This window comes from Humulus lupulus, chromosome 9 (assembly GCF_963169125.1).
Source record: "Humulus lupulus chromosome 9, drHumLupu1.1, whole genome shotgun sequence".
NCBI lineage: Eukaryota > Viridiplantae > Streptophyta > Magnoliopsida > Rosales > Cannabaceae > Humulus > Humulus lupulus.
In genome coordinates, this window is record NC_084801.1 from 100,994,224 (window position 1) to 101,005,777 (window position 11,554).

Genomic DNA, 11,554 nt, shown 5'->3' on the forward strand with positions numbered 1-11,554 from the left:
ATAACACATTATTTGTGTTATATAATGAAGTTTGCATAACAAAATTCTTTACATAAAAAGTGTTATTGTAATAGATATTATAACACAATATTCGTATTATTTTAATATATAGATAAGTTTAAATTATCATTATATATTCATTTATATACACTAATTTATTCTATTATATTTTAATTTTTTTATATAATTAAAATTAGATTTCTAATATTTACTAGCTTCATCAAATGAACTTGATTTTCAAATAACAAAAAGTAAAAACATTCAACATTGTATTAACAATCCACAAATTAGTTTAAAACATTCAACACTGTCATCAACAACAAAATGTTCTTTAAGTATTCAAGTAGTCTTAAATATTCAACATATTGAAAAGTTACTACTTTTAGCACAAAATATTCTACAGCTACCCAACACAAAGCCTTCAAAATTATACTTGTGGACTAATTCTATTTCTGTAAACTGCAGTAGCCGTCTCCAAGTCGTAAACGAATAGCAACCCAAACTTGGTGATTACGTAAATCAAACTATACTTGTGTGATATCTGTAATATTGAGCATTAAAACAATTAATATTCTGGTGCTGAATACTGGGGCATTAAAACAATTAGTTTTTGCAAAGAGGGTGGTTTATGTCAAAAACAGAGGTTCTTTTTATGGTATAGAGTGGAGGAGGGAACATAAAGAATGGTTCAGAATTCCATAGGAAACTCCCAAAGTTTAATCAAACAGTACCCAGACAATGAAATGGAAAAAAAGATAGAAAATGGGATGTGGGCAACAGTGAGACCAAAAATGGTATGTGGGTCTGCCCAACTTTCTTGTTCAATGTATTTCTACAAGAACCATCATTGGCCAAAACAATGGTCTTCATTTTCTGGGAATTTCTCTCTAAGTGTGTAACGACCCAAATTCACTAATAAGGCTTAAGGGCCTTGATTAGTGTGCCAGGAGGGCATGATGAGAATTATGTGTGATGATTATGATTAAGATGCAAGATTATGATTTTAAGCATGTTATATGACTATGTGAATTATATTATGTGATAATTATGATGTGTGAATCGTACCACGTGGGTGCTGTGATACTAGTGTGATGCACGTGCCGAGACGGTCCTAGAAAGCTAGATAGTGGTAACTGGTAATTTGGTAACCTGTGTAACTATTAGTAACTATAGAGAGTAACAAGTTTTATGGGGAAAGTGGTAGAATTGCAAAGGTGGTGAAAAGACAAGTGTACCCTTGAGGTTTAGTTAGAAAAGGATATTTGAGGAAGGTTAAAAAGGTCTTTTGGCAGTAATATAGAGTCTTTGGCTGAGGGAAAAGATATGTACGATTTATTATGCTAAGTAAAGCTGAAGTTAAGTCTTGGAAGGCTAGAAAGGTCAAGAAGGAAAGGGAGAATCAAGAACCTAAGAGGCAAGGTGGGAGAGGAACTGAGCTGAGTTCCTTGAGGCTAGAGAAGGGCTTAAGGAGGTGGAATCAAGCATATATTAAGGTTTATACTGAGGTAAGGGATTGGTCTCTGTTTTGTTAAGTTCTGAATTTGGTTTTTGAAAGAATTGAGAGATAGCCATGGTTTTTCTTGTATGGAGTTCAGCTGGTTTGTTAAGGTGGAATTCAGCTCAAGCTTGGATTGGAGGAAGCTCAGGTCGAATTTCTATTTGAGGTAAGGGTATTAAGTATGTTTGCAATTTCATAGCTGCTATGGTTTAAAGATTTAGGGGCCTGGTTTGTACTTTTCTCAAGTTTCAGTTTAAGTGTTAGAGTTTGAATTTAGGTGTCAATTATGTGGATAAATGTGTAGATGAGTTGGGTTATAGTGTTTATAAGTTGTTGGTTGGTCTATGTGGGGTTTCAAACAGGTTTTGGGGCTTGGGTATGAAGTTGGGATGATTTGGAGTGAGTTAGGCTTGGGAAAAACGCGAAGGAAAAACCCAGAAATCTGGGTCTGCGATGGTGTGCCGCGGCACGGATTTTGCTTGCCGCGGCCTAGGGGTCTCTGGAGGTGGTTGCCGCGGCACAAGGAATGTGGTGCCGCGGCACAAGGTTAATTTCAGGGTGTCACATTTAGCAATTTTTGGCCTTTGCTCCGAGGGTTCGGGGGATGTCTCCGGGGTGTTGTTCTAAGGTTTTGGGGGTTCCGAGAGTGTGGGTTAGGTACCGGGAAGGTAGTCTTGGATTGGTTAATGACAAAGAATATTGTATTTGTGTTGTGATTAGGACTTTGGAGAGGCTTAAGGTAGAGGACCGTGCTCGCGGCTTCGTGGCATCGGAAACCAGTGAATTGAAAGGTAAGAAAGCTGCACCTGAGTATGTGGTTAGGTTGAGACTAAGTGTTCCCTAGGTTGGTATGTATTATTATGTAAATGTGATTAACCATGTGGTCATGATGGGACTAAGTGTTCCCAATATTTGTATATCATGTCGTGAGATGGTGTTATTACGCCATGGGACATGCGATTACCGGCCTAAGGGTGTCGGAATCATTATTTGCGCACTGGGGCGCGGCTCAGCCACTGGGAGCTGAGGCAGCTTGTTTATCACTGAGCTTGGTTAAGCTGGCCAGAGTCAGTGAGTATTACACTGGGGGCGGCTCTATTGAGCCGAAAACAATGTGCCAAATAGAGGGTGCGACTAAGGGCGCCAACCCTGAATGTTATTGGATGGGTATGACAATCTATTGGTTATGAATGTGAATGTTGTGCTATGAACATAGTTGATTGACTGTCTGGACGACAACTGTTATTACTGATTGGATAAATGTATGAAATGTTGAATTCTTGGTTGAGCATTGTGAAATATTTGTTAAGTGTTGCTGATCTTACTATGTTATCATGCTTTCTTGCTGGGCCTTGGCTCACGGGTGCTACGTGGTGCAAGTTAAGGCAAGGGCAGGCTGGACCAAGCCCGAGGTGGAGAGTTCCAAGGTGGAATGTACATAGCTAGTTGTTCGATCACCACGATTGAGGAGTGGACCAGGACAGGGACTACCTAACTGCTCGTTTTTGCCTTAGTATGGCCAGTCAGTGTATTTAAACTTTGTAACTTTTGTAAATGGCTTTTAAACTGTCGTTTTTGGGATCCCATGTAGATAAACAATGCTTAGTGATGAAAATATAACTTTTGAGACCAAAACACTTTTAACCCTAGTTCCTCCACTGTTTCAGTAACACGATTTTACTTAAATAACTTGATTAGCAAGTCTGGCACCTTATAAACACACAGTGTAATTGTCTTGGCTATCCAGGGCGTTACAAAGTGAGTGTCCACTTCTTTCTGTTTTTCTGAAGCTAAAACTAAGCTTTTTTTTTTCCTTTTTTTTCCTTTTTTTTTTTGTTATTCACATGTTGAAATCATCAAACACCTATGGTGTTTGAGAAAAAGTCAAGAAGGAACTGAAAAGCAAGTAAAATTAAATAACTATCAATGAAATCACAATTAGGGTACCATTAGAAACATAACTACAACCTTTAAAAGCATCTCAAATACTGTTCATTATAATTTATAAGAAAAGTCATCTTTCACCTGTTGATATCTGTTTTTTGCATGTTTCTCTCTTCATGTGCGTGGAAAAATAACTAGGAAAAAAAAAGACCCAACTAAATTGGAGTTTGGACCTTATATACATTGAATTTCCTGTAACACAAGTATAGGAGCCAAAAAGGGAAACACCATAGTTTTCATGCCCAAAACATAAGAAACACAAGTATCAGATTAAAAGTAAACAAGGAATTGAAGAATCAAAATAAATTCAAAGAGAAAAGCAGAGGCTACAAAACTAAATGGGTACTCACATGACTGGCTAGCATGTACAATAGCAGATAGTATGCAGCACCTGCCCAAGCAGTTTAAGCAAATACACCGGCTGTTCGATTCAATTCTGAAGTTAACGGTAACACTCGAAGCAATCTGGGAACATATTGGAGTAAGACAATGAAAAACAATGCTTGTTTTGTAGGAAGAACATCTGACCCGTCAGACTGCTAAAGATATCTCAAGACCACTATCTACAGAGATTAAAAATAGATAAGGAGTCAGAAATTAAGACCTCCACCTTCGTAGTCATTTTAATAGAAAAATCTTAACAATTAAAGAACTATCAACAATGCAAAGTTTCAATAAAATGCCATACTAAAGGCAATAAAATGCAGCCTCATCCCTAAAAATGCCAACAGAGAAGCCCATATACTAAACTATTTCAGAGAAAAAAACTCGTATTGGTTCTTATATTAGAATTCATGTTTTCTTTTCTAGTAATAGAGCTTGACAATCAAAAATTACACAGAACTTTGGCTCTGGAACTAGCAAGAACTATAGATTTTATTTTATACACAGAAACACATGTACAAGAGAAATGACTTAATAAAATTTAGACATGAAGACTAGTAGCAAACACATAAGGAACTCTGAAGCAATATACAGAAAATAGATAACAAAATTAGAAGCAAAATGAACAATAAAAGGCAACAACTAAAAGTAAAATGGGCCCAAAAAAACAGAAGTAATCTTCAATGAGAATATATTTTTTCATTTTCATTTTCACTATCACTAGTAGTATATATATATATATATATTTTGATCTATACTATATAATGAGAATATATTAATAGAGAGCCTTTATGTGTTTGTTTGTCTATTTCTTTTGATCATTATTTTTACTAGTAGATACTATACTGCTATAAATAAACTATCATATTTAATGATATTCTTTTATTCTTATATATAAATATATGTATATATATACCCCTGCAGCAGCAGCAGCTAGCTGCATAAGTGCAGTAGCAACAACACCCCACCACACAGCAGAGACACTTGTAGGTCTACTGATCTACTAGATAAATTTTCAATATGTCTTCAAGTATTAAATTGTTGAATATTGTTTTCAATTGGGTCAGTTTCTGAGTTGAAAAAAATTCTGATACAGGGAGCTATGTCCCTTGACATGGGAAGACTATTCACATGATATGGCATTGGAATTTTCTCTTATGTGGTAATTTTTTTTACTACCACTTAATTGTTTATATTTCTAATGATAATATATTCATATTATTTATACTAATAAGATTACTAATGAATGAAAACATGAACAGGTCCCAATATATATAGCAGAGAGCATCTCCATGGAGGTCTTACAACACTAAATCAGGTACAACAGATGATTAATTTCATCTTAATTCTGAATACTAGATGAGATTATCATAGAAAGTTAAATTCTTATATATGTTTGCTTGCTTGTTCTTCAACTCATGATTGTTCTTGAAGGATCACTTGCCTTTCTCATAGGGACAACTATAAGTTAGAGATCATTAGCTCTAACTGGTAACTAGTGATTACAATTACATATTTTATTTCTTTTTCCTATATATCTATATATGTGTATGTTATGTGATTGAACTGAATTTTATTTCCTATATATCATTGCAAACTGAGAAAGTTAAAAGACTTCTTAAGAACATGGAACTGAGACTAGGAAAACAAAATCGTTTAATCTTAAAAACTTGAAAGAATACATATAACCTAGCATAAGCATTTGAACTATTTTTATTGTATTTCAAAGTAATGATAAATTACTATTAAAAGTATTAATCATAATAAGTATTTTGGCTTTTAAATCTGACCTTTTATTCTCTGCTGTGAGTACACTTGTATGAAATATAAGAGCTGGCATGGAGTTTGCAATGATCTTTGTATACTACAGGAGAAAGACTTGAAGTGAGAAAAATGATAATCTAAAGATGCAAAATAGAGAAAGAGAGGGTTGTACTAGAAAGGAGTAACATTCTACCAGAAAGCCTATAACATAGCAATTCAACACATTCTCAATTTTCCCTCATTGGACCAATCTTTCAAAATAAAGAGTTGTCAGAACTACACACACTAAATCTATGGTCTGATAGTTCCCAAGAGCAGAAAATTGCAATCTGATTGTGTTTCATTTTTGTTTGATACTATTATAAGAGAACAAGTTCTGGTTCTTACATTATGACCTAAAATTTTAAATCCGAAAATATGTTAATAACCTGATAGATCCATGAATTAAACTCTTGGTGAATCTCATCAACTAAAGCTCCACGAATGACCTTTAGTGGAACCTATAAAATGCATGAAATTAGATAACAGATCAGAAGTCAAAACCATTAGAAGCTCTCTGCTAATTTGTTGTTTTCAAAGCTTATTATCATAAATTGGCCTGATAATATTTTATAGAAAATAAATAATAACATATATGTACATTGAACTGCAAGAAATTACTTACTGGACTTGAAACAACAGTTGGAGGTGCCCCATTAGGCCGGAAAATGTATGCCCCTGAAGCCTGCAAGACAGATCATTTTAAGTACTGAAGGCATTACTTGGACAAATTTGGGACTTGAATAACTCGACAACCATAGCACATGAAGTGCTTACCTGAGAATCAGAATCACCAGTGCTTGAACCGTACCAGAGATAGCTCTGTTGTATTGGTACATCAACCTTGTAATATATGACAATCAAATGAGCATTATTTTAGCATGCGAATTTTTTTGTCAAGTCAGAGAAAAGAAATAAAAAAGTTCCTTACAGATGTAAAATTGACATATAAACTTAAGTTAGCATTCCATTTTTAGTGCCCATTTGTGGTTGGCTTGCCTGATTTTATAATATGTAACTACTGGGTTAAGAAATTGACATCATTAACCTGGTGGAAATTGTGATTCTCAGACCATATTGGAGAGAGTATTCTATTCATTCAAATATTCTAATATATGATAATGTGAACTGAGCAAACATATACTTACCAGTATTTTAACAATGTCAGTACGGGGCCAACCAAAGGGATTATATGCCACTATAACCTGAAATAGTATTAGTAATTAAGACAATGAAAAATTAAAAATCTCACCTTACTATCCATTGAAGGGTAAGGAAATCTAAAAATTTTACCAAACTTTTCCCTTCTTGAATGTCTTCTTCTGTTGGTGGGCAGTAATTGATATTGAATAATTGACACTGTTTAAATCAATGTAAATAAGATAAGGACAATGGAAATAAGTAGACCAGAAATAGTTGCATCAGTCTAGAGAAATATGACGAATAGAGAAATTTAAAAGATTGAAGTGATTTCAATCATAAACAAGATAAGGATAGAATTCATACCTCTTGAAGCCTATCAAGTATCCTTGCTATCTTTTCGTATTTAGAACGATCTTCCTATCCAAGGCGCTCCCACGTACTCACACCAAGATCTTCCAAAGCGTTCTCTACACCTCAAGAAATGTGTGGGCACTTAGAGAATGAAGGATAGTTTATTTGTGATTCTACTTGATGTACTCAACACATGAGATCAAGAGAATATGCCTGAGAATTGGTTCTTTATTTTCAGGGAGAGAAAACTATCGTTCTATTTTTCACAGAGCGAATGTTTAGAGTTGTCTCACAGACTCTCTCTTATCTGAATAATTTTCTGATTAGTCATACTTAAAAGAAAATATTCAAATTTTAAAAAATAAATCTGTAACCATTTTACAATTTACTTTTTAATTAATTAACTATTCTATTAATGAAAAAAAAAACCAATTTTTGAATTATCCATTAATTAATTAATTAAATAAATAAAAATGAAAATGCCCTACACGCCACACACAGTCCATGGACTGTGTGTGAACGTGTAGCTTCCTAATTTTTAGGGAAAATGGTTTTTCAATTTTTATTTAATTATTTATTCAAATTACTTTGTGAGATAAGATCTCACAACCTGATAACTAATTCAAATTTAAATTCAAATTAATTATCAAATATAATTAATTATTTGAATAAATATTAATCTTTCAAATTCAAATTCAATTTGAACTTATCACATTATTATCTCCCACTCAAATAAAGACATTTAATTAATTCTACCAATTAATTAAATCCAAAATTTTTGAAAATAAATATTTAATTTATTATAATTTCGAAAATTATAATTAATTAAAATTTGAAATTAATTTAATTATTTAATATAATTTCAAAAATTATACAATAATTAAATATTAATTAATTTTGTTAACTACAACTAATTTGTAATTAATTAATTAATCACTATTATCATATAATTGCATATTTGGCCTGAAGAACAAGTTTCTTCTTAAATATGTCTTTAAACTATTTTCCCTTCATATCAACCCTTACCTTGAACAGCGTTGATAGAACCGCTATGGGGACCTATGGACCTATAATTCCAAGCTCCAATAAATTTGAGATTATTAATTAAACTCTTTAATTAAATAATCTTAATTTATTAATCTCATGATTATTCCACTATAAATATGAGACTACACTCTTGTAATTATAGACATTTCATTTACTGAGTACTTTATAATCATAAAGCATCCATTGATATAATCATTGCATACAACTTGACCCTCTAATAATTGTTCATAATTAATCGAGAATAAAATTACCGTTTTACCCTTTTAATTATCTCTTGTTTCCTTAAGTACCATTGACTCTACTAGTGAAGGTTAATTCATAACTAAATTATGAATTTGAGCTCAATAACCTTTCAGTCCCAAAAGTCAACCCTTAAGAGAACCATCATTCAATCAATTGCGAGAAGGCATAAATTTCATATTTGTATACTATGTCCCCAGCCATTTACATTAATGAGTTCCCAAAACAAAAGTTTCTAGCCTAATCATTCTAACAAACCCTAACAAGTGAATCAAAGAACTCATATAACATAAACAGGAGTTCATAGTAACTTCAGGATTAAGATCTATTTGTATAAGATCATCAGTTGATATATTTAATTAATACTTCGAAACAGGATTTAACTAAGTATTAATTAACATATCTGGTCCAGTTCTATATATTCTCTAATATATAAAGCACCTCCACTAAAGTGTCGTACCACACTAGTGATCCGAATCTAGATCACATGTATTCATAATACTAGTGGACCGTACTTGCGGTAATTAATCTAAAGATTCCATAACTTTATTTTACTGCGAACTATTCAAGTTCATTTATCTCAAACACAATCCTCCCGTACTAATACGTGTTTGAGATCACATATATGAACTTAGGAATTTTCTTGATATTTACATAATATTATCACAGAATAATATAGTTCATAAAATATATGCATAACAAATTCAATTTATTTATTTATTTCATAAAACAATGTCTACTACATATGCTTTCAGGGAACATTTCCAACACTAAGTATATCCTGGTCGATGGAATCATGTACTGAAGAGGATACTAAATGTCACTCCTCAGATGTATTTCAAAGGAGAAGGCCAAAGAATTGATGAAAGAGGTCCACGAAGGCTTTTGTGGAGACCATGCTAGGGGGCAGAACTTATCGAAGAAGATCCTAAGGCAAGGATACTTCTGGCCAACAATGAATGAAGACTCGATGGAATTTGTGCGAAGGTGCGACATGTATCAGAGGTTCTCCAAAATTCCACGAGCAGCCCCTAATGAGCTAAAACAGATGCAAAGTCCATGGTCGTTCGCAGTCTAGGGTATAGATTTAATTGATCTCTGCCCACAGGCAAGGGCGACGTCAAGTACGCAGTGGTTGTTGTTGATTACTTCACTAAATGGGTCGAAGCTGAGCCACTTGCAACCATAACAACCAAGAAAGTGCTAGATTTTGTGGTAAAAAACATCATATGTCACTATGGATTGCCAAGGAAGATTGTCTCAGACAACGGCACGCAGTTTGATAGTGATCTGTTCACGGATTTTTGCGAATGTCATGGAATTATCAAGAGCTTTTCTTCAGTCGCTCATCCTCAAGCAAATGGACAAGTCAAAGCAGTCAATAAAATGCTAAAGGATACTCTAAAGAAAAGACTTGAAGAAACTAAGGGGGCATGGCCGGAACAATTACTTGAGGTACTTTGGTCGTATAGAACTTCCCATCGAACAGAAACTGGCCATACTCCATTTTCCTTGGCTTATGGATATGAGGCTATGTTGCCTGTTGAGTTAGATCTGCCGTCACATCGAAGAATAACGTACGACCAAGGCTCTAATAGCCAACTATTGATTAAATCCCTGGATTTGATCGATGAAAAGCATGAGCAAGCCCAACTTCGAGTAGCTGCTTACCTACGAAAGGTCGCTCGGTATTTCAATTCTAAAGTACGCGAAAGGAAATTCAGTGTCGGAGATCTAGTACTTTGAAGGGATTTTCTGATACCAGCAACCAAGCTGCTGGAGTACTCGAACATAATTGGGAAGGACCATACCAGATTGAAGAAGTCCTCCACCCAGGCACCTATAAACTTGCTCACTTAAATGGAGATCTCATTCCTCGCTATTCGAATGGAGAACACCTGCGCAAGTACTATCAATAAACAGTTCTTCTTAACGAATTGGCTTGTATTAATTTTACTTTTTACAAGTTATGAAAAAGGGTTGGCCATTTTACGCGACCGATCGCTTATAAGTGTAAGATCTTGTTGATCACTCATACAGACATGTTTTGTCCATTTATTACAAGAAATATAAGGGATTGTCAGTCATTCTTGTAAATTATTGTATTTATTACAAGTATTTGCTCATTACATTGTTGTTTTGTTGTAGTATCATTTTAAATTCTTTGCTCCGAGCAGTAATGTTCGAACAGGTTTTGGTCAAGGCAAGTGACCAAGGACCTAAAGCTCCCCAATCACTTGGGGGGCATATAAGGCATCCAATAACCAAAGCATATCAAAAGGTATGTAAACACATGAGAAAAATAAGTGAAAGCATGCTAAGGTACTTAGAGTATTTTTCAAAATTTTGTTATTTTGTTAAATCAATCCAAAGTACTTTGCTAAGTTCGGTCATGCGAACAGATATTATAATAACATAAAAATATTATAATATCAAAATAAATCATTTTACACAGCGAGCAGTGACTGCTCGGATGTAACTGTTTAATAAAAAGGGAAAAGCTGCCCGTGCAGCAATAAAAGTTAAAACATAAATTATTTTTACATCATGACCCGTAGGTCATATAATTAAAAAATAAAATAGATTATGAAGTAGCCGGGGGGTCCTGTGGTGATTTTTGCTGCTGGTGGTCGATAGTAACTCCAGCCTCTTCTCGGGCACCCTCGATGCCGGTTGCTAAAGAGATCTCTAGAGACCTTGGAGTTGTTTCTTCTTCCAGGTGGGCAACACACCTAGCTAGCTCTGCCTCCTTGATATGGTCTGGAAGATAGGAGAAATTAGCGCTGGGGTTGCTTTTCCAGAATAGGTAAAAGCATTCGAATGCCACCCCTTCGTAGTCTTCAAGGTTGCGGGCATTTTGTTCCTCCAGTGCAGCAACTTCTTTGCGACTTATGTCCAGCTCAGCTTGAAGCTTGTGGGCTTCCCAGTAATTTATGAGCAAAGTCTCCTTGTACTGCTCCTTAGAAGCAGTGATCTTAGCAATGCTCACCTCCTTCTTCTTCAACTCCTCTTCAAGAGAAGCAAGTTTGGCCTCAGTCACTTGCAGCGCCTCGATGTGCTTCGCCTTGTCTTCCTTAAGAGCCTCAGTATGCTTCGCCTCAACTTCCTTCAGCTGCTCGAAATGAGTAACTTCAGTCGCCTTGA

General features: G+C 34.6%; 2 long non-coding RNA genes across 2 annotated transcripts; both read right to left on the reverse strand.

Annotated features, from left to right (window-relative positions):
• Window positions 1-220: 220 nt before the first annotated feature.
• LOC133801773 (uncharacterized) lies at window positions 221-3,999 on the reverse strand. The gene is made up of 2 exons (XR_009876961.1): window positions 3,793-3,999; window positions 221-541 (listed from the first exon to the last, which is right to left on the reverse strand). It is a non-coding gene; the product is annotated as an uncharacterized LOC133801773 (long non-coding RNA).
• A 1,776-nt stretch (window positions 4,000-5,775) lies between these two features.
• LOC133801848 (uncharacterized) lies at window positions 5,776-6,808 on the reverse strand. Its single transcript, XR_009877021.1, has 3 exons — window positions 6,561-6,808; window positions 6,231-6,472; window positions 5,776-6,090 (listed from the first exon to the last, which is right to left on the reverse strand). It is a non-coding gene; the product is annotated as an uncharacterized LOC133801848 (long non-coding RNA).
• Between the last annotated feature and the right edge of the window lie 4,746 nt (window positions 6,809-11,554).